This window comes from Urocitellus parryii, chromosome 7 (assembly GCF_045843805.1).
Source record: "Urocitellus parryii isolate mUroPar1 chromosome 7, mUroPar1.hap1, whole genome shotgun sequence".
NCBI classification, from domain to species: domain Eukaryota; kingdom Metazoa; phylum Chordata; class Mammalia; order Rodentia; family Sciuridae; genus Urocitellus; species Urocitellus parryii.
The window spans coordinates 149,645,827-149,672,768 of NC_135537.1; the positions used below are offsets into that span (position 1 = coordinate 149,645,827).

The 26,942-nt window shown below is 46.8% G+C and overlaps 1 protein-coding gene across 4 annotated transcripts in view; it reads left to right on the forward strand.

Annotated features, from left to right (window-relative positions):
• Positions 1–26,942, forward strand: part of Bcas3 (BCAS3 microtubule associated cell migration factor) — a 575,232-nt gene that overhangs the window by 524,411 nt on the left and 23,879 nt on the right. The gene's annotated exons all lie outside the window — the stretch shown is intronic.

The following is a 26,942-nucleotide window of genomic DNA, read 5'->3' on the forward strand; positions in this document are numbered from 1 at the left end:
AGCACCTTGCCCAGCCCTTTGTAGAACTAAGACCTGAGTGGACAAATCTGTGTGACTCCAAAACTGTGCTGAGTGCAGACTCACCCCGCTGGCCTGGTGTCGTGGCACACTCCTGTCACCTCAACTACTAGGGAGGCTGAGGCAAGACGATCACACGTTCAAAGCTAGCCTCAACAACTTAGTGAGAGCCTGTCTCAAAATATGAAATGAAAAAAAGAAAATGTAGCTTAGTGGTACCGCACCACCAGGTTCCATCTCCAATAACAACAGCAAAAAAGCAGACACCCCTGCCACCTGCATCCAGTCCCTCCTTCTCTCGTCAGATCTGAGCCCTGAGCCCCAACTGCAGTGCCCCTCCCCACCCCTATCCCATATGTCATGTAAGCACCTCAAAGGCAGGTCAAGTGTCACCCTTAATGTTGCAGCCCACTGACTAGTGCTGGCCCCAGCTTTTCAGGTGCCCAATAAATGCTTGTTGGATGAATAATAATAAAGGCACTCAAGTGGTTCTGATTTTAAACGGCCTGTGTTTTCCCTGTGGCCAATTTTTGTATCAGGGACAGGAAGGGGGCGGGGTGTGGGGGGGCATGAGCACTTTAAAATATTTCAGTTGAAGAAGTTAATTCACTTTGTAAGTTTACTTTAGGAATAGAGATTATTGCAGTATTTTGGCCACTATTCTCAAATTCTTCTAAACCTTTACTATAATAAGCAAATTGAGCAGATTAAGGACATACTTAACTGCCAAATAGTGTTCTGAACTGTGTAAAGTTACCCAGGGTGGCTTTTTTATTTTTTTTCTTATATAAAAGATTGTGTGGGTTCTGTGAACTTCTCTGCTTTTTTTAGCTCTTCCTGTTTTATTGTGTTTGAAGTATCTTTGTGGTGACCTGTTGGGATTGGATTCTTCCATATGGAAGTGTTTCTTTAACTTTTTAATCATTTCTTTTGGGAAGTGGAGGGTTGGGGTAGCAGATGTTTTTCTGGCGCTGTTTGCTGAGTGGAGGTAGGGGCTTTGGGAGCTGTTGTGAGTCAGGCTAAACCCAGCCTGGAAGGAGAAGGCCCTTCCTTCCCAGGGGTAGGAGGCCGCCCATCACCGTTGGCCGCACCAGGCTGTGTGGGAGCAGTTACTCCTGATGTCCTCTCCCTGACTAATGCCTTTAACATTTCTCAGGAAGAGTACATTTTCCCCTGTGACACTGAGGAGTTATTTTTTTTTCCAGTGTCCTTATCAGTCTTCAAAATAGGAAGCCTGTCTCGTGCCCTCACCCCCCACCAAAAAAAAAAAAAGTAAAAATAACAAATAAAACAAATTCTTGTTTCTCTCCTTGATGGCAGTCACGTCCCTCTTCATACCTCATTTCGCAGTAAGCCAAAGCTCATCATTTGGTTTAAAAAGGAAAAAAAAAAAAGTTGCAGAAACCCATCTGATTCTCTCATTTTCTCATGTTCCTCTGGACTCTTACTCAATTGGTGATGTGTGACTTCCCAGGAAGGTTGTTCTGTGGAAGCTGCAGAAGGTGAATCATGGAACAGAGCTCTCAGCCTGAAATACCAGCCCTGACAGTAGCAGTTGCTCCTTGCCCTTGGTCTGTTTTACTACCTCACCCTGGTGTCCATCCCTCCTCCATCCCCAGGGAAAAACCAATGGAGGAAGGATTTTGGCTCAATGAGTGAGAACCCCAGGCACAGGCTAACTTTAGATGCAGGGAATAAGGATATGTTGAGACAGAGGGGCCTAAAGGAGCTCAACTAGGACTCCGTTGGCATTCTGATCCTTTCTTGACCAGACCAACACTTGGCCCATAAACTTTACAGTCTCAACATGTAAAGATGGAGGTCCATGGCCATACCACCCTGAATGTGCTCATCTTGTCTGATCTTGGAAGCTAAGCAGGGTCAGTCCTAGTTAGTACTTGGGTGGGAGGGTGTTGTAGGCATAGGTAGGTAGGTGATAGAGAGCTAGATGGATAAACAGACAGATAAGGAGATGAGTAACACACAGTAGGAGACTGAGGAACAGTAACCAGAAGTAGAGGAGGAAAACCAGGCAGGAGAGTGTCCTGAAACAGGTAAAAAGAGGAATCAACTTATCAGAGGCACATGTGCCCTGACAGATCAGGCCAGCAGGTCATATGTGAGAAACTGCAGAAGGATTTAATAATGCAGATGTCATCAACTTCGGAACATCAGTTTCAGGAGAGAGGTGAGAGCAAAACCTGATTGAATTTAAAGAGAGAAAAGAAGGAAAGAAATTGCAGACAGTAAGTTGGGATGACTCTTTCAAGGAGTTTTGATTAAGAGAAGAGGATAGATGGGGCAAGAGCTGGAGGAGGAGGAAATAGGACCAAGAGGGTCTTCCTCCCTCCCTCCCTCCCTCCCTCCCTTCTTTCCTTCCGGAAAATACTAGCATGTTGACGGCCAGAAAGGGCAGGGCCTAGTGCATAGATGGAGGGATTGGCCTTGATGGAGGGGAGGGAGATGCAGGTCAGGGGACTTAGATCCCCTTCTGATTCTTCCTTTTCTCTGTGAAGTGGTCATCTAAGCTCTTGGGTGAAAGTGAGCATGGTGGAGAAGGTATTGGAAGTTTGAGGAAAGAGGAGAGATGATGAAGTAATCATCTAGGAGAGAGGACAGTGGTCTAAGGGAATATAATTTGTGGGCAGCTTTAAAGGTCATTTGATGTTAGTGATCATCGTCCATTTAAGGTAAAACGGTCAGGATGGTGCGTTCTGTCAGTTATGAGTGGCTGCGTGGACAGGAGGAGGTGAGCTGGCTCTGTGGGTGTGGTTTGCCAGCGAGTCTGGCCTAGGAAAGGGAGGAGGCAGAAGCTGAGTGTTCATACAAGGCACCGGTTATGACAATTCTGTGTGATAGGAAGAGGGGGCACCAGGGGAGAAGGGACAGTGAAAAGCAGGCAGGATCACTGGATCGTAGCCTCTAGCGAGGCTGGAGGGTGCCGGAGGCAGAAAACAAGAAAGGCAAGAGGTGGTGGCCAGTGTGGGACGTTTGGAGCTGGGGCTGGCGGTGTCTGCAGTGACTGCTGATTATGTTAAAGGAACAGCCAGAGCAGTGAGCAAGAGGTAGGAGACAAGAGCACTAGAAGTGAAGAGGTTCCAGAACTGGGAGGCCAGGCTGGTGGAAGGATCATCTGTGGGACTTACCATAGGATTAGTGTTGTGACACTGTTAGAGTGGCACTGAACCAGGGCCTGAAACCTTTAAGGAATACAGGGTGTGGGGGCCGGCCCAGGACCTGGACTGTAACAAGGAGGGACAGTGTGTGTGTGATCTTATGAGCCGAAGGAAGATACCAGTTGGGGATTTTATGGAATAAAGAAGAGAAGCCTGCCTCTGTGATAGGCACAAAGGACCTTGACTCCACCGCAAGGCCTGAGGGGTGAGGAAGAAAAACGAGGCCCCAGGGGAGAAGATGGTTGGGCAGAGAGTCCCCAGAGGAGAACCTCATGTTTCACGAAGTACATCACTTCAGGATTCATAGAGAAAGGGTGGGCTTTCTCTATTAACACTCTCTGTTTTATTTGATTCTTTCAACAACCCTTCAAATGGGAAGAGCAGATATCACTGTCCCCAATGCCCATACGAGGACACCAAAGCTTGCAGAGGTGAAATATTCATGCAGTGACACTCAGCAGGTTGGTGATGGAATCAGGTCTTCCGACTCCAGGTCTAGCACTTTCCCTACAGCCCTGTGCTGCCTTCCTTAAGGGGCCAGGAGTCCTTCCGTAGAACTCATGAAAGCACATGGACTCAAAGTCACAATTAAAAAACATACTTAGTCCAAAGTCTCAACTCATACCATGATTCCTCCACGGAGTGAGATTCAGCCTCCAGGGTCAGGTTCAGAGAAGTGGTGCTCGTTTGACCTATTCCCTGCCCTCTCAGATTTGCCTCCATATTAATGGTCAATCTTTGTGATTCCCCAAATACCATAAACTTAGCAGCTACTAATAGGACATAAATGGACAGTCCCTTTCAGCAATGATTTAGATGACAAATCAAAATGGAAATAATGTGGCATTTTAATTTTAAAGAATTTAAATGTCTAAGAATATCCTTGGGCCACAGATTTCTAGCAGCAATTGACATAAAAGTGATTACCAGAGGTTGACAGGCAGTTGGCCATGATGGAAACCATGAGCTTAAAGTGAAGGTTCAAAGCTTGGTTCTTTTCTTTTTTTCTTTTTTTTTTTTTTTTTTTTTTTTGTGATACCAGGAATTGAACAAACCCAGGGGTGCTTAACCACTGAGCCACATGCCAAGCCTTTTTTATTTTAATTTGAGACAAAGTCTTGCTAAGTTGCTTAGGGCCTTGCTAAATTGATGAGACTGGCCTTGAACTTGTTTGTAATCCTCCTGCCTTAGCCTCCCAAGTCATGAGGATTACAGGAGTGCACCACCACTGTCAAGGTTTGGTTCTTAAGACTGTTGTTTCCTATTTGACCTTGGGCATAGCCAGTGGGGCAGTATGGTAAGCTGGGACTCTCACACCTGCCAGTTACCTCATCCCTCTCTCCTCACTGGGCCAGCTACTATATAGGTAGAGAGAACCCAAACATGAAGAAGGCCTCGGTTTTTCATTCCCTCAAAATGCATGTGTCAGTCACAGTAGGACAGTACTGGGCCTGCAGAGGTGAACACCACCCTGCAGAAAGAGATGCACTGGATGAAGAGATTTTCTTTCTTCCCTTCTTTCTTATGCTGGAAATTGAACCCATGGCCTCACACATGCTAGGCAAACAGACACTCTACCACTGGGACACATTCCCAACCTGAGAGTTTTCCTTTGAAAATACATCTGAGGGGCTGGGGTTGTGGCTCAGTGGTAGAGGGCTTGCCTAGCACGTGTGAGGCAGAGAGTTCGATTCTTAGCACCACATATAAACAAATAAAGATCCATTGACAACTAAAAAAAATATTAAAAAAAAAATACATCTGAGGGGCTCAGCGGTAAAGCTGCTTGCTTAGCACATGTGAGGCTCTGGGTTCAATCTTCAGCACCACATAAAAATAATAAATAAATCAAATAAAGATATGAAAGAAAGAAACTATTTTTAAAAAATACATCTGAGTCACTTGGTCAGCTTTTACAGATGCATACACCCTGGCCCCAGTCTTAGGCCCTGTAAACTCTGATTATGGTCTGTGTAAGCCTTGCACCTCCATATGGTTTGAAAAGCTCAGTAGTAGATGTGTAGCGCCCATTGAAATGTACTAATTGAGCAAATGGATGCAGGAGTTTGTGCCAAAAATACTGGATGTCAAGATAACTAACCTCCCACTGCCGTTCCCCTACAGGGTCGGAGTGTGATCAGATGTCTCCCCTGACAGATTCCCTTCTCAATATTATCCTCCAGGAACTTGTGATTATCCTCTGTCTAAGTCAAAAGCGGCTTAATTCGTCTAAAAACAGTGCCAGTTGGGCATTTTGCCTAGAAAGAGAAAAGTAAATCCGTGTCAGTGTTCTGTGCTCAATTGGGCCTCCATGGGGGCCCCCTCTCTGTGTGGACTTCCCCCACCCCCAGCCTTTTCTCCTTCCACAGAGGCAGGGCTGTGTGTAGTGTCTGGTTGGTAAAGTCAGGTCAATCCAGCAGAATGGGGCATGGCTAGATGCAGGCTTGAGTATATTTGGTCAGAAGAAAGTCCTGGGTGCCAGAAGGTCCTGGGTAGGCTAAGACAGGCAAGAGTCAGTGATAAAGTCAGATAGTAGGTTGACAAGGGCCAGGAGCCTAGGGAGCAGGCAGGCCAGCACAGAACCTCAATCCATGAGAGCCCTGCACTAAGCCAAAGACAGGCCTCACTGATACCCATAAGGAGCTGGAGCCGAGCGCAGTGATGCACACCTGTAATCCCAGCAGCTCAGGAGGCTGAGGCAGGAGGATCTCAAGTTCAAAGCCAGCCTCAGTAACAGCGAGGCACTAAGCAACTTAGTGAGACCCTGTCTCTAAATAAAATACAAAATTGGGCTGGGGATGTGGCTCAGCGGCTGAGTGTCCCTGAGTTCAATTTTTTGTTACCCACCCCCCCGAAATAAAAGGAACTGGAACATACAAACCATCTTTGCTAATGAATTCACCTACCTAAATCCTCCTCTGGCATCAAATCCCCTTGGTCTTAAGGGCTAGCCTCCTACCAGTTGCTTCTCCTTTGTCAGAGACATGAGCCTCTTCACCTAATACCCTGTGCTGAGGGCTGCAGCCATCAGAGTATGAAATCAGCTGCAGGTGACTCTGAGTCTTCTTGTCAAGATGAAGTACCAGGACTGGGGATGTAGCTCAGGGGTAGAGCACTTGCCTCTCATGCACAAGGTCCTGGGTTTGATCCCTAGCACCACAAAAAAAAAAAAAAAAGTAGGCAGAATTTCTCTTAGGCCCAGCTGCACCTTCACCAGGACTTTCTTCCCTCTGTGCACTGACATTAGTGTTCTGTTGACATCTGACATCCTTGATTCTCTGAGAGCAATGTTTAGGCATTAAAGAAGGTAGGGCCTAAATTTTGAGGGTACCATACAGAACTCAGTAGATGGTATGTCTGCCCTCATGGGGCTTATGTTCTGTAAGAAGAAACACAAACCAGCAACACAAAGCAGGGTGTCAGACTCTGAGAGGGTGGGTTCAGGGAGAGTCAGGAAAGGCTGAAAGAGAATTTCTTCTAGGATCAAAGGATAAGCAAGGCAAAGCCCTCAAGGACCAGAGGTGAAAGGAAGCACAACATTTTAGTGAAACTGAAGGAGATTTGTCTGTGGCTTGCCAAAAGGGCGGGCGGGATGGCAGCGAGATGAGCCTGGAGAAGTGAGCAGGGCCCAGGCCATCAGGAACTTGACAACCATGGTAAAGAATTGAGATGTCACTCCAGCCTCTTATTTGCTGCTGTGGACAGGCATTTTCTAACCACGGGATGACTCTGAAACACACACACACACACACACACACACACACGCACGCACAGACGCACACACACGCGCACACCCCTCACAGGGATGAGAGCTATTCTGCCTCTTCTCATTTGGAGGAGGCACAGGGTAATCTGGATTATAAATTTCCTTCCGCCCAGGGTGGGGCTTGCCTGCTGTACTCCTCTCCTCCCATTTTAGGATGCCACTGAGCCTCACACAGCAGCAGCTCTCTGATGCAGAGTAGAAGTGACAAGGGCAACATCAAAAACTCTGCAGAATGTATTCAGTGGGAAGTGAAAGACGGGAAGAGCTGCTCTCTCTCCCGGCCACCCCCACCCCTGCTCTCCCATCAGAGGAGACTCCTCTCCAGCTATGCCTGACTGGCTGCTGGGCGATTCTTCGGGGGCTGTGTTTTGTGCTTGTCACTCTTATACTGGGTCACTTTTAAGATGCATGGACTTCTGAATCTTTAAAAGAAGAACTAGAAAAGAAATCCCAAAGGCAGTTAGTTGGCAGGTCATCTGCCAAGAATGAGGAGAGAGCAGTGACAGGTTTGGGGAGCTTGAGAAGAGGGGGAAATGCAGGAGGGAACTGACCAGGAACAAATGGAAAGACTAAATAAAGGGTGAAGAGCAGGAAGGGTCTGGCTGATGAATTTGTCATGGTGCCAGTTGACACAGTATGTGGTTTTCTCCAGCACAGTACAGCAGCCCAGGAGCAAGAGCTGAGGAATTAGATGATTGAATGGAACTTGCTGTCTGGGCCTGGCAAAGCCAGAGTGGCAGATAGACCAGGAGGGACTGGGGGGATGCTTGGTAAGGGTGCTATCAGACCTGTGACTCCTGAGCACTGGATGATCGTGAGAAGTTTCACCAGGAGGAAGCCAATAGATTGGGAGACTTGGGAGGGCGCCAGGGGCTGCCAGCCTCAATGAGGTCAAACAGCATTATCATTAATAAGGAAGTGAACGAGAGAAGCAGAAAAGAAATTTCTTGGTGAGGATGTGCCAGTTGCACCATGTCAAAAAGGAAGTGGGTTGCCAGAGGGAAAGTCAAAGTCATTTGTGTGTGGAGGGCAATGCATTTCAAGGCCAGTGGTATAGATGTGGTCATGCACCTGAATGTCACACTCTCCTGGCTTCTTGCAGGGGTGGTTGAGAAGGCAACACTGGTGTGTCACAAGCCTGTATGCACCATATCAAAGTAGCAGGTATGCAGGCACCATGGGGAGGTGACCACAGGGCCTCCACAAAGACAGCACAGAGGAACTGGTGCTTGAGATGAGTCTTGAATCTGCAGGAGGCAGCTTATCAGGTCCCTTGGCACCACTTCTCACGCTGAAATGCACCAGATCATTGTCTTCTCCCTCCAGGTCTTGTTTTGCCCTTCAGGGCCACAAAAATTAATCTGTTCCCTTTTCCACAAATTACTCTTCAAATATTTGAATACTGGCATCACAGCTGTCATGTTCTTTTCTCCAGATTAAACAACCTTGATTTCTTCCTTCCCTTCTTCCCACTAGGTGCCAGGAACTGAGGCACTGTGCTACACACTAGGGCCACAGAGATTTAAAAAAAAAAAAATAGTGCCCTCAGGCCTAGGAACTCAGTCTCATAGGAAGGATAGACCAGAAAATATTTTCTTGCTCTTGTTACTGGTCTGTCTCCTTTATCCAAATCCCCAGCAACCAGCATGGTGGCTGTTGAGATTGATTAAACTAAGGAAAGAGCTCACCTCAGAAGGTGAGCTGAGGTGTTGTGTTCCAGCAGCCCGTTGGAAGATCAAGGTCAGACTCGAAGTGGTTGACTTCTCCAGCTGATCACATCCTCAAGGATGAAGAAAACTTGGCCAGGGAGAAACATTCCAGATGCAGAGGCAGGGTGCTAAGGTACAGGATGGGCAGAGTCTGAAGAGCTAGTAGGGGCCAGGTGGAAGACAGTTGTGGTAGAAAGATTTGGCTTCATCCTGAGGACTGATGGGTAACATGCCCAGATTTGCATTGTAGAAAAGGTCATTCCAGAAACACTAAGAAGAGTGAATTGAAAGGAGGCCATGTTAGGTGGCAGGAAGGCCAGTTTAAAGATTGTTGGTATGATCCCAGTGAGAACTGGTGAGAGTCTAAGCCCAGTGGTTATGGAAAGTAGGAGTCAGACTCAAAAGGGCTTGGGAAGTAAAACACACAGCACATACTAATTCATATGTGGAGGTAAGGAAAGGGAGTCCAGGAGAGAACTGGAATAGAGATGTGATTTTAGATGTCAGTCGTATGTAGATGGTATTTGATGAGCTCACCTAGGAAAAGTATGCTGAGAAAGGGGAGGGCTAAGGGCGGGTCCCTTGGAAGCACCAAAATTTGAGTTACAGACAGAGTGAAGTGAAGCCTTGGGAGAGATTTGGAGCAATCAGAAAAAAAGAAACATTAGAAGAAACTAAAAAAAAAAAAAAAAAGATGGAGTAGTTAGCACTTTCCCAATGAAGTCAACTTTCCTTTATAATATCAGGTTGCCCACAGGGACCCCCTTGTGATACCTAAGCTGCCATGATCATGAGAGGACAACCACATGCTTTTCCAATGTTAGGCAGAGATTCTTAAAACTGGATTGAGGACCTGCTACTCTCCAGCAATGGTTCTTAAAATCCCTGGATAAGAATCTGAGCCTATCTAGAACACCACCTGGGACTACCTAGGGGAAGGGCCCCAGAGCACATTTGTTCAGTAAGCGTCCCAGGTGACTCTTCTCACTGGGGAGGTCTGGAAAGGATGCTCCAGACCAGAGTTCATTTCATAATAACCTGGAGGTTCTTGCCAGCTACACAGATCACACCCCTAGTCTCCCACCCACAAACCAAAGGTGTCTACCTCCTGGCCTGAGGTTCTTGAGAGTCCCTATGGTTGGGAGTCCCTACTACTGATAGGGCTGTATCACAGAGTCCCTCCGATGTCTGGGGTGGAACTCCAACCCAGTGACCTAAAAGAGTTTCTGAGCAACTGAATATTCTGGAATCAGATGGAAATCCTGCACCTAGATAATTGATCCAGTTCTGCTTCTCCAAAAGCATCTAGACTGGAGCCCCTCACTGCCCTCTGGTGTAGACAGTCTGATTGCCCATGACGTTTTGTGGAATAATGGACCTGAACGTCGTCCAGTCTTCCAAAAAAACAAAAGAAAAAGAGAAAGAAGAAAACACCATATGTTTAAAAGCTGACTATTAAAGACATGTGGAAGAGGTACCATATGTAGACAAAGAGGACATTTTTGGGTTACTGCCATGGAAAGAACTGGCTCAACTTGTTTATGTGTTTAAGGCCTAACATTGCTTAGTGTCCCCCGCAGTGAAATTCATGAAGTATGCCTAATACATCTACTCTCAGGAGTAATTTTGTAAATAAGGCCTTTGTCTCTACTTAAGGTATTTATTAGGCATAGAAGTGGTTCAGAAGGCCTGTGCCCCTTGCGTGAAATTGAAAACTTGTGAAATTCAAACATTGTCATTTATTAATGAACAGCCAAGATAAATAATCTTCCCTAAACAATTGGCTTTGGGATATTGCATTTCCAGGATAAATGAAAACATAAATTATACTTATTTTAATATTACAGAGAGAAGGAACCAACTTAGTAGATGGGTTCATTCTCTAGCATTACAAAAAGGAGAGCCTGCCATTTGCCTCAGCTTAGAATTCTCGTGTGTGTGTGTGTGTGTGTGTGTGTGTGTGTCAGTGCATGCAGTACTGGGGATTGAACCCAGTGGCACTTTACTGCTGAGCTACATTCCCAGTCCTTTTTATTTTTTATTTTCAGACAGGCTTTTGCTAAATTGCTGAGACTGGCCTTGAACCTGTGATCCTCCTGCCTCAGCCTCCCCAGTCTCTGAGATTACAGGTGTGCACCACTGTACCCAGCGTGGGGTTATTATAGAATGAGATATTTAAGGACAGTGCTGCCTGGAGGTGGAAGGCAGGCCTCGAAATGCCTTTACTAACTCATTTTTAGACCCATGATACCATCTTTAGTCAAACTATAGTGAAGGATTATTCTTTGATCCTTTGATTCAATAAACATTTCTTAGGCAGTAAGAAGTTTTTTAGCGGGGGGGGGGGGGCGGGGGGACTGGGGGGGAGGGTATTACTGTGGATTGAACCCAGGGGAGCTCTACCACTAAGATATGTTCCCAGCCTTTCTGTTTTTTATTTTGAGACAGGGTATCGCTAAATTGCTACGGCTGGCCTTGAACTTGTGATCCTCCTCTTGGGCGCCTTTTGTGGTAGTTTCTGTGATGGATGCTTTCTTGGTCCATCAGAATAACCTCACAGTGAACTCAGTTTGATTTGGGAGGGCAGCAGATAGGTATCTTGTGCAGTATTAAAGCTTCAGAGAAGACATTGTCATTGACTTCACATTCCTAGTTTAGCAGTACCCTGGGCTCTGTGGACATTCATCCTGCTCAAGAAGCCAAACAGCTTGGGTAGAATCTTTATGTGTCGAATATCTGGAGGTGGAAGCACCAACCTAAGGCTTCCTGGCTTCTAGGAGTAAAACCAATACTGTACATTCAGATTGTACATGATAGTCTTGAAGCTTCTGCCACATGTTATTTGAATCTTAGCATATAACCAGCATTATAACATTTCTTATATACAAAAGAAAACAAAGGTTCCAGGAGACTAAGTGCTTTGCACAAAGTCACATGGCTAGGACATACCAGAGCTAGAACTAGCACTCTGCTTCCCATTCCTGGCTATGTGCTCTTTCCACCAACAGTGAACTCGGTGACCTTGAAACTACCTCCTCCTCTCCAAAGGACCTGCCTCTACTCCTATCTCTCAGTGGTTTAAAAGAAAGTATAAGAAGGTGGACTGGGGATGTAGCTCAATGGCAGAGAGCTCACTTAGCATGCACCAAACCCTGGGTTCAATTCCCAATACTGAAAAAAAAAAAAAAAAAAAGAAAAAGAAAAAGAAATAAAGAAGTTACCCAATGAATAGAAGAGCTTGCAGCTGGATTCAAAGCAGCAGCTGGGCCCTTCGGGTAGGTTCCAAGGGTAGGAGCAGAGAGAAGGGGGATGTTTCATCCATGCATTTTGGGTCTTGAGAACACAGAGCCACCTCCTGCATCAGAGGATTATAGAGCTCAGATCTAGGCCTCTTTATTTTAAAGGGAAGCCTAGTGGGGATTAATGACATACCCAGGAAGGTTATGGTGAATTTGCAAGTTCACTGAGCTATTTGGTGGTTATTTCTACAACAAGCACTGCTTTTACTTATTTACATTTTTTAAGCAGTCTGAGGGATATAAGAAAGCTATTTTAGTAGCTTTTCTGCCCTAAAGGCCTTTTTTAAACTAAAATGAAACACAATGAGAAGTTAATTCCTTCGTTCAGCTGTTACCCCTAATTCAAGGTTAGGTGACAGCTCCAAGTCTGTCTGACAGTAACATGAGGTCTCCAGGCCCCTCCTAGAGGCCCCTGGGAGCCTTAGCTTTTATTTATTTATTTTCCTCCTCCTTATGGATGAATTTGATCTTCCTCTAATCCATTATGTACCTTGGGCCCAAAGATAAAGAGATAGGTTTCTGTGCACCCACAAACACCGTCGATCTGGGCTGACTCTATAAATCTGCTCTTTGCCGGAATATAGCAGAAACAAAATATGCTGCTTCCTCCTCCTGGGAGGAATTGGCATTTCTCACACAAGGAAGGGGCAAGAGGAGGCTCTTCTGGCCTTTTTGAACTTGCTTCTTAGCTAGGGAAATGAATAACATCCTGATTGGCCTCAGTGGAATAGGAATTGGGGAGAAGGAGGGGGAGTCCTGGCCCCAAGCTCTAGCCGTGGCCTAGGAATCTCTTTACCCACAGGCGCCAAACTTGGCACACAATGAGACCAGTGAGTCGAGGGGAAATCAGAACCAGATTAACAGTTATTTGGGCATTTTTCACACTTACTAATGAAGTGGGCTTTTTACAAGGCCTAAGCAGAGCTTCTCCAGGAAGCAGGGCCTCCCCTGCCGTCGTATAGGTGCTAAGGTCTGCGAAGGGAAAGGGCAGAAACAGCCGGGAGCCTTGGCCTGCGCCCTGCAGCTGTGCAGGGAAGGCCCCTGGGTGCTCCACACTCCCACTGGGCTCCTAGACTGGTAGCAGGAGGCATGAATTTCTCTCGTTTGCCTTAATAGGGTGTTAACCCCGTCCCTGGAACTCGTGTTGTTAACAGCACACGGCTGGAACTGAGGGAGGAGGCCGAGGACTGGCAGCTGCAGGCAGCTTGAGGCCTGAACTCATGGGGCGGGGAGGGAGGAGGAAGGAAAGGGAGACACCAGTTGCGTGTCAGCTGGATAAAACAGCCAAGTGTAGTGGGACCAAGGTTTGTCTGCTCCTGCTTCTGTCACGGCCCATGTTGAATCCCCTCCATTGGCCTCATCTTCCTTGTTTGTAAGAGTAGTTAGAACCAGATATACTCTGAGGGACCAACAGCTAACAAATAGGGGACAGACAGGGTCGGGAGTACGCGGTGCAAGGGGTGATACTCTGGCTTTAGTGTGCCAAGGTGCCCTGGGAGTCTTATTAATTACAGATTCGGAAGCAGCAGGACTGGGTGGGATCTGAGGTTGGTTTCTAACAAGCCTCCAGGCATGGTGGCTGCTGCCCTGGTAGGGACCACACTTTGGTTTTTCTTGTTTGTTTTTTTTGGTACCGGGACTGAACCCAGGGGGCACTTAGCCACTGAGCAATATCCCCAGCCCTTTTTTTTATATTTTGAGACAGGGTCTCACTGAGTTGGTTGGGGTCTTGCTAAATTTCTGAGGCTGGCCTCAAACTCACGATCTTCCTGCCTCAGCTTCCCAAGCCACTAGCATTTTGAGCGGACACCACCATATCTGAGTGGCCACCCTTGGAATAGCAAAGGTGGAAAGCCCAAGACTGGCCTTTCCAACCCAGGCCCTGCCCCTCACTTTACTGTACCCCTGAACTTCCTTAGCTGCCAATTGGGGACTGGAAAGTGGCCTTGTCTCCCTCCCTAGGGGTTTTGTGAGAATTGAGGGACCCAACGCCTGAGGAGCACCTTGCACAGGCTGCGAGCGTGCAGTCTGATGCTTACTGACATCATTCATATTGCTTCGCCTTGTGCTGCCTGCGCGTTCCCACAGCTTCTCAACTCTGCCCTACATCCGCCCTGCTTTCCATGCCTGGGTGGCTGAGTCAGTGTGACCAGCCAAAACACTTTGACATGTCAAGGCAGGAAATGACAGTTCCCAGGCACCCGCATTCAGGTGTGGAACGAGCCCTGAACACACTTTGTGTGATAAATTCAAATGATACCCCGCTGAGCCTGCACCACCCTCATAGGCTGCAGACCAGGAAATGAGGCTGAAAGTCAGGGAAGTCCCCGTAAGACCAGGGGCCTGGGCCAGGACCTGTTGGTTTCAGCAATGTCGGGCATCTGTCCACGCCACGTTCAGCTCTGTGCCCACCTCGGGCAGCTCTGTGGGGTATAGGTTTGTTCAGGGAGACCTTCGCAGTGGGTTCCATAAATACCCTGTGAGGTGAGAAGCTGAGGTCAAACCTCTGCCCACCCTGAGCCTCAGTAAAGGGGAGTTGACAGCATCCATTCTGCCCAGGGTAGACGTGACTGTGATCCCACAGTCAAAATGAAATCATATGTGAAAATACACCAAGTGTCCTGAACAACGTCTGCTCCAGTGGCCTCTCCTCACTGCCCAAGTCATGGACATCCTGGCTTTGTACTTGTTTGTACAGGGTCTTCCACCCACCCCAGCCACCCCAGCTCCAGGGCAGGCCCCTCCACTGTCCCTACAGTGCTGCCTCCCTCTGACCCTTCTTAGGCCTAAGGCCACACCTCTGATGCACAGCTTCAGCGTAAAGGCCTAGGCACTGGGGAACCTGTTACACACACCGCCCCTGTGTGCGAACGCCATGCCAGGACAGATCTTCAGTCCAACATCCCTGCTGCTGAAAACCTGGTCTTGCCCTGTGAAGTGAGAGCTGATGATTGAGATGGCAGAAGGATATGGGAGACTGTCCACACTGCAGGTAGAAATGCCAGCCTGTGATTCCCCTGCTGGGGAGGCTGAGGCAGGAGGATCACTGGAACCCAGAATTCAGGTCAGCCTGGGCCACATAGCAAGACCCCCATCTCAAAAATAAAAATAAATTTTAAAAAGAAATAAAGAAATAGACACCATTTTAAAGTTAGGCAACTATTCAAATAACACAGCCAAAAAATGGGTCAGCTGTTAAACCACGCAGTCCACCTTGCAGGCACATCCCAACCCTCCTCTTCCTTCCCCAGGGCTCCTGCCCCTTGGGCTAGAGAGCCTTGGCTTCAGATAGGAGCCTGTTCACCAGCCCATCCCTCCCTGGCCTTTGAGATTCTCCAGGTCTAGCAGCAGCCTGGCCTGCAAACCTGACACCTCAGTCATGTGGGGCAACAGAGAATTCTTACTCAGAAGACATGCAGATCCTTAGGGAAGAGAGGAAAGGGTCAAAAATAATCCTAAAGGACAAGCCACACTCATGTCTGTGTGTACGTTGGGTTCCACATCAGAAATCCAGTGATGATCTGTCTGATGGTTTTTGAAAGATCTTCTTTAATTAATAAAAGCATAAGACTTCTTGGCCCCAGGTTTCAGACTTCAGAGTTCTCACTTATCTTTCCTGTAGAGCACAGAAAGTACTGGGCTTAGGTGGGCAGCTGCCCAACTGCAAGAAGCACTTCAAAATTCTGGCTTGGGGAGCTGGGGGGTATAGCTCAGTTGGTAGCATGCTTCCCTCACATGTACAAGGCCCTGGGTTCAATCCCCAGCACCCCCCAAAAAAAAATTCTGGCTTGGGAAGTGGGATGTGGCAAAGTAGTAGAATGCTTGCCCAGCATGCCCGAGGCCCTGGTCCAGTCCCCAGCATAAAGAAAATGAATGAATGAATTAGTTAGTTAATTAATTCTGGAATAGGAAGACTGAGCTATACACAGTGGTAATGCATCCAAACTTCAAAATCAATTTTTAGCATGAATTTTAGTGGGGAAATCATAATCTTTGGAGCCAGATGAACCTAGAACCCTTACTATGCCCTTGACATTGTCTGATATTGTCATTTTTTAGCAGAAATCTTATTTCTCTTTGGCTTAGTTTTCTGATCTGCGAATGTTGGTTAATAGCTCCATCCTTGCGAAGTTATAGGGGAGGTTTGAAAGAGGTTTGGTGCCTGGCATGTAGTAGGCACACAGCAAATGCTAGCTCTCGTTACCTTTCCTGACATCTGATCTGACCCAAGATGTAATTCCCACTTGGCACTGGAACTGTCCTAGGGAAGCCAGGTGCGCGTTTGCTGTCTTGAGAGATACAGTTCCGGGGAGCTTTTCCATCCCGGGAGCTGTCAGGTTTCCGGGGACAGCTTGTCGCACGGTGTATCCTGAGCTGCACTATAGGAATCCAACAGCACGGTGTTGCGTGGACGTTCCCCCTCCGCCCTCAGAAGCAGGCCAGGGCGTCCTGGAGGCAGTGTTCCCACTGTGGCCTCCCTGCGGGATGCTTCTTCACTGCCCACCTGGACGTGGAAGCCATGATCACGTCAGGTCTAAAGCAGAGGAAGAAAGGGTCTCTGGGATCCCTCTTGCTCTCTGCAGCTCCCCTGGGCCTGCCTGAGTGTGGAGCCAGTCGAAACTCTCCCGACTGGGGTCTGCGGTGCTGACTGGTCTCTTGGGCTCACAGGCAGACAGCAGGGGCCTGCTCAGTGACCTCGTGATGTGTGAAGGGCCAGGCATCCCTGATAATCATGAAAGGGTGTCTCCTAAAGCCGCTGTCCTGTTTATCCAAAGGATAGAAGGGGGTGGGGGTAGGGGACCAAAGGGGACAGGTAAAAGACTTTTAAAATCGACCCTTCCAGAATTGTTCTAGAACTTTGTGATCTGATGTAAGCTATTTGTACAGAGTGGAATTCTTTCTGCCATTTTTCACACACAAGTCAGTGCACATTCCTGATAGAAATTAAAAAGAAATATGTCATACGTACACAGGGATGAGTCAACATCGCGTGCAGCCAGCCACAGCCACTGGGAGAAGAGTCAAACACCGGCCATGGAGCCGCAGGCTCGCCTGCCCCCACCTGAGTCAAGCCTGCACACAGGGCTGGACAGGGGAGGCCGCTCACAAGGTCAGGCCTCCCCTCACTTGCTTCTTATAAAAGGTTGTGTGCTGCTCTCCGTGGGTATTTTTGTCTCAACTTTTTCTTGTCTTGCCTTTTTCTTTTTCCTTTTCATATAGAAAGGTAAAGGGTCCTTTGTAGTTCAATACCCAAAGAAAACCATGGTTCTCATTTTGTCAATAATTGTTAGAATGCTTTTCTATGCTTCTTTTATGTTAGTCAATAATAACTATAGACTTTTGTCTTACTTTGTTTATTTAAAATTGTCTAAAGTATTTATCATATAGAGTATGTGCTTAGCATGCACAAGGCCCTGGGTTCAATTCCCTGCACTCCTAAAAAAAATGTTTCCCCTATTATAAACATTCTTTTTTTGTGACTACCTAATATTCCACTGCTGGAATGAAGTATGATTTACTTAACAAATACCGTTTTATCAAGTTATGTTCAAGTGGAAATGTGTATGTTTATACATGGAGGTTTCTTGGCTTCCTAGATAATTTTCTTTGGCTAAATTTCTGAAAGCGGCATCCCTAGATCAGTAGTTGGGCATGTTTTTAATTCTTCATACATACTGCCAAAGTGCCCTTCAGATAGTGGATACCAGTGCTATTTCTGCCAACAGTGGGTCATCTCACTCCATCCTTAGTTGAGTATGATTCTGTATATTTATTAAAGAATTTAGGGAGCTGCAAAGTTCTATCCCGATTTTCAGTTATGGGGAGATCCCTGGGCTATTAGGAAACTACCCTTCACCAGAGCTATGAAGCCACTTCTCCCACTTCTGCTGTGTCAGATCTGCATCTGCAAAGAAGTGGTACACGTAAAGCTCCTTGTGTGCCTTGGCTCCCCAGCAAAGGCCCTTGCTGTGCAATTGATACATACCCGGTCAAGCTTGGTGAGCTGCTGTGGCTGCTCCCCACCCCATGTTGCTCCTCCGACTGGCCCAATTTTCTTCCATCACTTTCTAAGCCTTTCACAGATACCCCAGCCCCTAAAAGGAGCTTCTCACAGAGCTCTGGAAAAATCCTATGTGTTTGCACGGCCCTGTGCAGCTTTACAAGGCATATGTCAAAACACAAAATTATAACAAAATTTAGTTACAGATGAATTAGCTTTTATTTGCAATTTGTGAATGCAGAGAGTTTCCACAGAATAGAATGAGCGCTCCCACTGGGAAACTGCAGAGCAGTAGGTTTTGTAATTTGGGAACAAGAAAACAGAACAACAGGGGGAAAGCTGATTGCTTAACATCAGTTGCTTCCAGTTGCTCTTCTATAAGGAATGAAGTAGAGGGGGCTTCTTATTACACTGACCCTGGCAGACTAGAATCTCCTGGCTTTTGTTTTTGTGGTACTGAGGATTGTGGAACTGGGGATTGAACTCAGGGGTGCTCTATCACTGAACTACATCTCCATCCCTTTTTATTTTTTTTAATTTTGAGATAGGGTCTAGCTAAATTGCCAAGGCTGGACTCAAACTTGTAATCCTCCTGCCTGAGCCTCCCAAGTGACTGGGATTACTATTGCACTCAGTTAGAATTTCCTTTTTAGGAAAAACTACTCCTTTTGGTGATCTATCTGCTTCCTGAAAGTTTCCATTTGATTCTGTGGCATTTAACATGAGTGGCTTCATTTTGATTCCGTTGGATCTCTTGGGGCCTAATGTAAGAGTTCAGTACAACACAGTGGCCTCCTTTAATTAGCATGTTCACGCATACTATCTGATCTCATGCTCACAATTACCCTGGAAAGCACATGTTCATCTCCCTGTTTTATAGGTGTATTATTTTCCAAGGGCTGCTAAAACAAATCACCATAAAGTTGGTGACCTTAAACTCAGAAATTTATTCTCTCATATTTCTGGAGGCCAGAAGTTCAAGTTCAAGCTGTAAGTAGGGTCACGCTCCCTTCAAAAGCTCTAGAGGAGAACACTTCCTTGCCTCTGTTGGCTTCTGGTGGTTCCTGGCATCCACTGGTTTGCAGCAGCATGACTCAAACCTCCTCCTCTGTCTCCACATGGCCTCTTCCCCCTATGTCTACCATCCTCCCTCCTTCCTCTTAAAAGGACACCGGTTCTTGGTGTCATCATCACTTGGGAGGATCTCATTTTGAGATCATTAATTACGTCTGCAAATGAGGTCCTATTTGGAGTCTGCAGCTGAACATATGTTTTTTGGGGGGGTTTTTTTTGTTGTTGTTGTAGGGAATACACCAGTCAACCACAGTAATAGGTAAAGTAACCAAGGTCCAAAGGGGAGAAATGACTTCCCCTAGGTCATACAGAAAGTATCAGGAAATGGCATTTGAACCCAGGTCTTCTGCTTATCATCTACCTTTAATTAGGCAAAAACAAGACTCTTACAGTATAACTACTTGATCGTTATTTGGTTCATTGAAAATGAAATTTGGTAGCTTTTGCCCTAAGGTACCTCAAACATCATTTCACCATTTGCCTGTTAGCATTTTTTTTTGTTAATTACATTGAAACCATTATTTCCAATGTGAACCCCTTAAATGGAAGTCGTTCATTTATTTCACACAGGGTAAGACCCAGAAGGGATTAGTGACTTGCCCAGAATAACCAGAAAAGTCAAATGTTGATCTGTCCTCTCTGCTCGAAGTTTGAGGCAGACATTATTGCAGTTGTAAAGGGGCCTCATTGTCAAAGTGACTGACTACTCTGTGTTAAATTGCGAACACCCTTAGTGTCTCGGTGACTGTTGTGTGGCCTCTTCCCGGCTCCGCAGCGTTGATGCTGGCCACACTCAGGGCCCACTCACGAGCTCTGACCAGTGAGCGCTGTGCTGCTGTTACCACACCTGGCACCTTCGCCACCCCTGTCATCTTCAGCCTTAGTCCAGGCGTGTCTTTGCTGTTCCAGCCCCTCTCCCTTTCTCTTTGCTCAATTCACATCCTAACCCGAAAAGTAGGTCCTTAGAAAATAACCTGATCCCCCAAATCCAAACCCCAAGCCCACACCTCACAAACGTGGCTTACCAACTGTCACAAGTTCATTAAGCATTAGATGACCGGACTCAGAAGAGATTTCTGGAGGCAGGTATGGTGACACACACCTGTAATTCCAGCTACTGGGCAGGCTGAGGCAGGAGGGTCACAAGTTTCAGGCCAGTGAGGACAACTTAGTGAGACCCTGTCTCAAAATTAAAAGGTGTGGGGGTGTAGCCCAGTGGCAGAGCACGTGCCTAGAATGTTGGAGGCCCTGGATTTAGTTCCCAGCATTGCAAAGAAAAAAACAAGATTGCTGGAGTCCCGGTCCCTTTGCTATGTTCACATCTCTCTGCGGATGTGGAATCGTACAATCCCTCTTCACTTAACGACGGCGATATGTTCTGAGAAACCCGTCATTAGGCCATTTTGCTCTGCCACATCAGGAGCGCACTCGTGCAGCCGCGATGGTGTAGCCAGTCACGCTGCGTGGCCTCATGATGCCATCAAGAGAGGCGGAGAGCACAACATTGAGCCAGGCTGCTCCTGCGCGATGCAACACACCGTTTTATAGCAGACTTGTTTTTATAAGTAGAAGGATTAGATTACAAAAATAAGTAAAATTACAAAAATAAGTAGAGTAGGTGCAGAAGCCAGTAACAGTCATTTGCTATCAGGTGTCGTGTGCTTTACGTAACAGTGTGCGCTATGCTTTTGTGCCACTGACAGCACAGTAGTAGGTTTGTTTCTACCAGCATCACTACAGACACGTAAGTGATGCATTATTCCGTGATGTTATCATGGCCATGAGATCACTAGTGACAGGAATCTGATAAGACTGCTGCCTTTTTTACTTTATTTATTTATCTATTTGTTTAGTTATTTATAATTACCACTGAGCTGTGCCCCAACCCTTTATTTTTATTTTGACACAGGTCTCACTGCCCTGGCTAACCTTGACCTTGTGATCCTCTTGCCTCAGCCCCCCAGGTAGCTGGGATTACTATGCCACCACACCTGGTGGGACCACCAATCCCTCATTGACTAAAACATAGCTGTGCAGTGCATGATCATGGTTATTTTGGGAACCAAACTAAAGGATGGAGAAGGAAAGATGTCATCCTCATACCTCTCACCCTACCTGACATAGAATATATTGACAAAATGAAATATGCTTGCAGACACACCTAGTGACCTAGCATATTGGAGTCCTCCAGAGAACCAGAACTAATAAGAGATTAGACAGATATGTAGGCAGGTAGATAAATGAATATTATGGGAATTGGCTCGTGTGATTATGGAGACTGAGAAGTCCCACTGTCTCCCATCTGCAAGCTGGAAAACCAGGGAAGCCAGTGGTGTAGTCCATTAGAGTCTAAAGACCTGATGACTCAGGTTGCTGATGGAGTAGGTTGTGGTCCAAGTCCAAGGGCCTGAGGACCAGGGGCTGATGGCTGAAGGCACAGTCTGAGCCTGGAGGCCTGAGAATCAAGATCACCAATGTCCACAAGCAGGAGATGATAATGTGCCAAGTCAGGACAATATTTTCCTCCGTCCACTTTTTTATTATATTCAGACCCTCAATTGGATGAAAACCACACATGTTAATGAGGGGGGATCATCTATGTTCAGTCTACTGATTTGATCTTCCACAAATACCCTCACCAGCACATCCAGAAATATTTTACCAACTGTCTGGGCATCCCTTAGCCCAGTCAACTCAACACAAAAAACTGACCGTTGCTCCAGGGAAATCTACTGTCCTCAGCCTGTGCTTCCGTGAACTGCCTACAGTGTGGCTACAGGTATGCTTCCCACAGTGCCAGTCTTCCGCTCAGTTTGGCAGACAGTTCGGTGAGCTGGACAAGAGGCTGTCTAGCAGTTACCGTCATCCTGCCTGTGATCATTATTCAGTTGTCACAGGTGTCATTATTTCAGTTATTACCCACCTAAAAGGGCTTGTATCTTGAAGAGCATTGTTTAATGCAGGTTTTGCTTTCAGTTTCTGGCTTCCCTGGTGGCTAGAAATCTGATCGACAGGTTCTCACAAAGTCCAAATCCTGGATGGATCTAATTGACACAAAGCGGAGACTGTCCCACAGACTCGTAAATAGCAGGGTGTGATTAGACACTATCAGTATAGAGGAGCATCCCACCTGCCTCCCTCCACTTCCACCCCTGGGCTCCCTTGCCCCTGTGACAATGGTGTACAAAGGCAGAGCACGTGCTCCCAGGCCTCCCCAGCAGCTGCCAGCTTACCAGCTGTCACAGCATGCCTTTAATGGGTTTGTGAAACCCAGGAACCTGACCCATTTCTCCTCTGGGGAGAGCATAACACAAGATGCCAAGCTGGATTCAGGAAGCTCCACCTGTGTGAGACCAGTTTCCTCTGCCTTCCCGGGCAGGTGATTGTGGTTTATCCAGTCCCTAGAATCTCCAGATCTAAAATAAGTGCACAGAAGGCAGTAGGGTGAAATTGTGGCATTGTTTTTTGCTCACTTGCCGTCATATTCTTTCCTTTTATTTAATTTTAATTCCATTTTCTGCCCACCCCAGCCCTAGATGTGCAGGCTCTGGTTCCCCTACCCAAAGGGTGTTGACTCTGCAGTGAAGGTCCGATTTCCCAGATCAATCAATGAACACATCTGTTCTGAGCAAGCATGTTAGACAGAGTCCTGTGTAGAGGAAGCCATGCCCTGAGGAGCTTCTAGTTCAGGTGGAAAAGCAGATCATGTGGAAGGATGAGGCAGCATAAGAATCCAGCCATAGGAATGATCTGTGGGATTCTCAGATTAACCTGGGTCTACAGGTTAAGGAAGGGCTTCAGAGGCATCCGTAAACACCTGATGTTGCTTATAATTTTGTATATGCAAACATGCATTTCCATGGGTAAATTCATAGCTTCACTCCAAAAGTATTATCAGAGTCAGTGGCAAAGCATTTATTATGCCTCAGATAGTTGCTCAAGGTTTCACTGAGCAGGTCAGATGTGAACTCAGTCTTGGAATTGGAATTCAGAGTAACAGGGAGCCCTACAGGGAAAGATTTCCAGGCGGCATCATGGGAAGTTACCTTTCATCTAGTTACCTTTCATCTCTCAAACTCAGTAAGATATAAATCTGTAAAATGTTGATAATCACTGCTTCCCAGAGTTTTGTGAAGGACTATAAGCCTCTCTTTTTTTTTTCTTGTCTCATGCTGTTTCCCATACCTCAGTGCAATGATCAACTCATATCATAGTGAATACTAATCAATTAATCAATATTTGATGAACATGTAACTTAACTGAAATAGTCAACATGAGAACAAAGTATTGCTTCAGCAAAAGATCTTCATTGTCCCAGGCAAGAGGAGGCACACACCTGTAATCCCTGCAACTTGGGAGGCTGAGGCAGGAGGATTGTAAAAGACAAGGCAAGTCTAGGCAACTTAGTGAGACCCTGTGTCACACTTTTTAAAAGTAAATAAAAAGGGCTGGGGTTGTAACTCAGTGGCAAAGTACCCCTGGATTTAATCCCAGTACCCAACACACACACACACACACACACACACCAAAAAAAACCTTCATTGCTAAGCACGTGTTTTTGGTGCATTGAGAGAGTAGCCAGGTGATCAGTAGCTGTGCCCTCAACACTGATAAAATGTGCAGTTTCCTAAGAGCCCAGAAGTGACCTCACCCTGCAAGAGCTCGGCCTCTTCACCCCAGCACCTGCTGATCTGCACGCACTCGCAGCCCTGCGGTCCCTCCAGGGTCCTGCTACCCTCAGCCAGGTGGCTATCAGGGGAGGACGGGAAGGACAGAACAGGGTGGGGGGGTTGCAGGGCCTCCAATGGGATTCCTCCTCCATGGGTGAGAGGGATCACTGATTGTTCCCTCTGTCACTTCTCAGGACAGAAGAAATGACAGAGTGCTCCTTTGCTGAACACTTTTGGTGTCCCCCACCTCCTCCCTGCAATTTCCTAGCCTCGCTGTTGCTGAGAGAACTTCAGCCAATTTGTCTTCTTCTGTGTGCTAGCCAGTGGACAGGGGGACTCATCGTCATTGGTACTGAGATACTGCAAGAGGCTGGGCCAGTTGAGAGAGGAAAGGTTTTGTAAAAGGCACTGGTTGAAGGTGACAGGAATTCTCAAACCGAGTTGGGAAAAGACAGAGGCGATTTTTGCTTAAAGCAGTTCTCCACGGCAGGTGCCGCTAAGGGAAGCCATGTGGGAGCTGACAGAATGAGCTCTGAAGAATTAAGAGCCCGTGTTCCAAATCTGTCACTTAGAGATTTTGAGCATGTCACTTAATCTCTCTGAGCTTCCAGCTCCTCCTCCATAAATTAAGATGGTACCTACCTGTATGGCTCAGGATCACCGTGATAGTAAGGAGGTCTCAAGCAATATAAAGGTATGGATACCTGTTGTTGTTAACAGGTACATGAGCACACCTGCTGTGTACAGGGCACCTTGTGTGTGACAGGTGCCTTTACACTTATCTGACACAGTCCTCACAGAAGCCCTCTGTGGTGTATTGGTTTTCCATTTTCAAGAATGAGGAATCAGAGGCTCCTGCAGCTAACATGTGTCAGAGTCTACGTCTAAGTCTAGGTCTGTTTCCATTCTCACTGTTAAACTAGCTCATGATTCCTCTCCTATGTACTATTGCTTTGTCCATTAAAATATCCCATACTCCCCTGGCCTTTACCATCCACCATGGACTGGGCCCATCCTCTTTATCTGAACTTCTGTTGCTTTCTTTCTGATTTGACTTCTGATTTCCTCTTGGCCTGTTGCCAGCTCCCCTGCCCTGGCTTCCTTTCTAGAGCAGCCCTGCTCTTGTGAAGCGAGAAAGAACGGTCACTCTCTTGAGGTTTCTGGACTCTGAAACCTCTCTGTAAGTACACAGAGTAGGACTATATTTTCTTGTCATCCTCCCTTCTGATGTCACTAAGCACAAGTGCCCCAGGCAAGACCCTTCAGGAAAACAGCAAGGCCTAGCTCTTCACCTTGTCAGGTACACTGGGGTGGGGGCGAGGCACTGAAGGGAAGCACAGACTCCTAGTGGGAACCCTGCTCGGTCTCTCTTCCTTTGAGACAAGGCAAGGAGGTGTTGGTTCTATTCAGGAGATGGAAAAAAAAAAAACATAGCTGGGCGTGGTAGTGGGTGCTCGGGAGGCTGAGGCCAAAGGACCAAGTTCAAAGCCAGCCTCGGCAACTTAGTGAGGCCCTGAGGAACTTAATGAAACCCTGTCTCAACAACAACAACAACAACAACAACAACAAAACACAAAAAAGGTCTAGGGATGTGGCTCAGTGGTTAAGCACTTCTGGATTCCATCACTGGTACAAAAAAAAAAACTAGAGAGAGAGGAGGTAGAGGGATTGCCTGACTCACTTAATGAGTGGGCATAAAACCAAAGGTTAGTTTACAGCCTCAGCCCATGTGTCTGTGAGGAGCTGGGTTCCTGGAGTTGTTGCTAAGGGTGAAGTGTTGGCCCTGCACCCCCAATCCTTACGCCTACGTCCTGAACCTACGTGATTAAGAGAGAATGTGGGATAGGGCTGCTTCCCATTCTAGAGTTCCACCTGACAAGCCCATCCAAGCAACACACTCCCAAGGTGGGCTTCCCCTTGGGGAGGTGCATACGTAGCTACTGCCCATTCTCCCAGTGCCAGGAATCTATCCTACAATTAGGTAAGAGATAAATCAAAACAAAACTTGGTTGATGAAATTCAGGAGCCATCAGTGACCCTTGCCACACATGCAAATCCCAGCAGGCTGAACAAGAGCCTTTGTCTGGTCAGGAGAGTTCAGGATTATCTGGCCCACTTTGCTGATGTATGGAGGCACCGGCTGTCGGAGTGTTTACTAACCGTTATCACCTCAATGCTTTGGCCATTATCAGAGACAGGGCCGCCTGCCGGGGCTGGGGCTCGCACCCTCTCTATTACCACCTGTCATTGGCAGAGAGTGTGCGCTGACACTGCCCAGTCCTGCCCGCCCAGGGAAGATAGTTTCTGACGGCTGATCAAAGAGGAGAAGCAAGGCCTGATAAAGAGTGTGTGTTTCATGTACTTTTAACTTTGGGAAACATTGGCATTTGCATTTTTTCCTCATCTTCCTGGTGCTGGTAGAAACCAAGCCCAGTATAGTAGGGTCAGTTACCTAATCGCTGGGGAAATGGTATGTGCTTAAAGCAACAGAGCATGACCATAATCTCCTTTGGAGAGAGTGGATGAAATAAGCTTTCACAGAAGACTTGCTGTAGAATAAAGTAGAATAATTTAAATTTGGACTTTGAAGTGATCTTGCATGTGAGATCTAATCTTGGCACTTAGCAGAGCACCATGTACTTTTTGGAACTGGGAGCAGCTTTGGATTAAGGAAGAACCCTTGCTGAAGATGCTGTGACCCAAGTGTATTGCTGTATCCCTAAAATGGTGCCCCATTATGCCCATATCCCTGAGCAGCTGGGAGATACATATTTTTTTTTAGACTGTCTGCAATGGGGTAGGATAAGAGAATGAGTTCTAGACTGAGACATCAACAGATATGAGTTCTCATACCAAGTCTGCCACAAACCTGCCATTTATTCTTGGGCCATAACTTCTCTGAGGTTCGACTGTAAAATGAGGTATAGGTTACAGGATGCAATGGTTTAGAAAGCTATTTTGTTTTTGTTTAGGACAAGTGATCCTTTCTTTAAATGAAATTTTAGGTGGAGTCCCATGTGTCGAATAGGAAAAAGCAGAGAAGTTTGGGTTGAATCCTGTCGCTCCTCAGAAACAGTTTTCAAACCCATCTGCCTCAGTGACGTGGAGGTCACTGCCCGGAGATGCACACCCTGACCCAGTGGCCTGAACTCTTTTGCTCTGTGCTGCACACCCTTGTCTCATGCTGTCCTGACTGCCCTTCGTCCATCCCGTAGGACTGAAGTGGCCC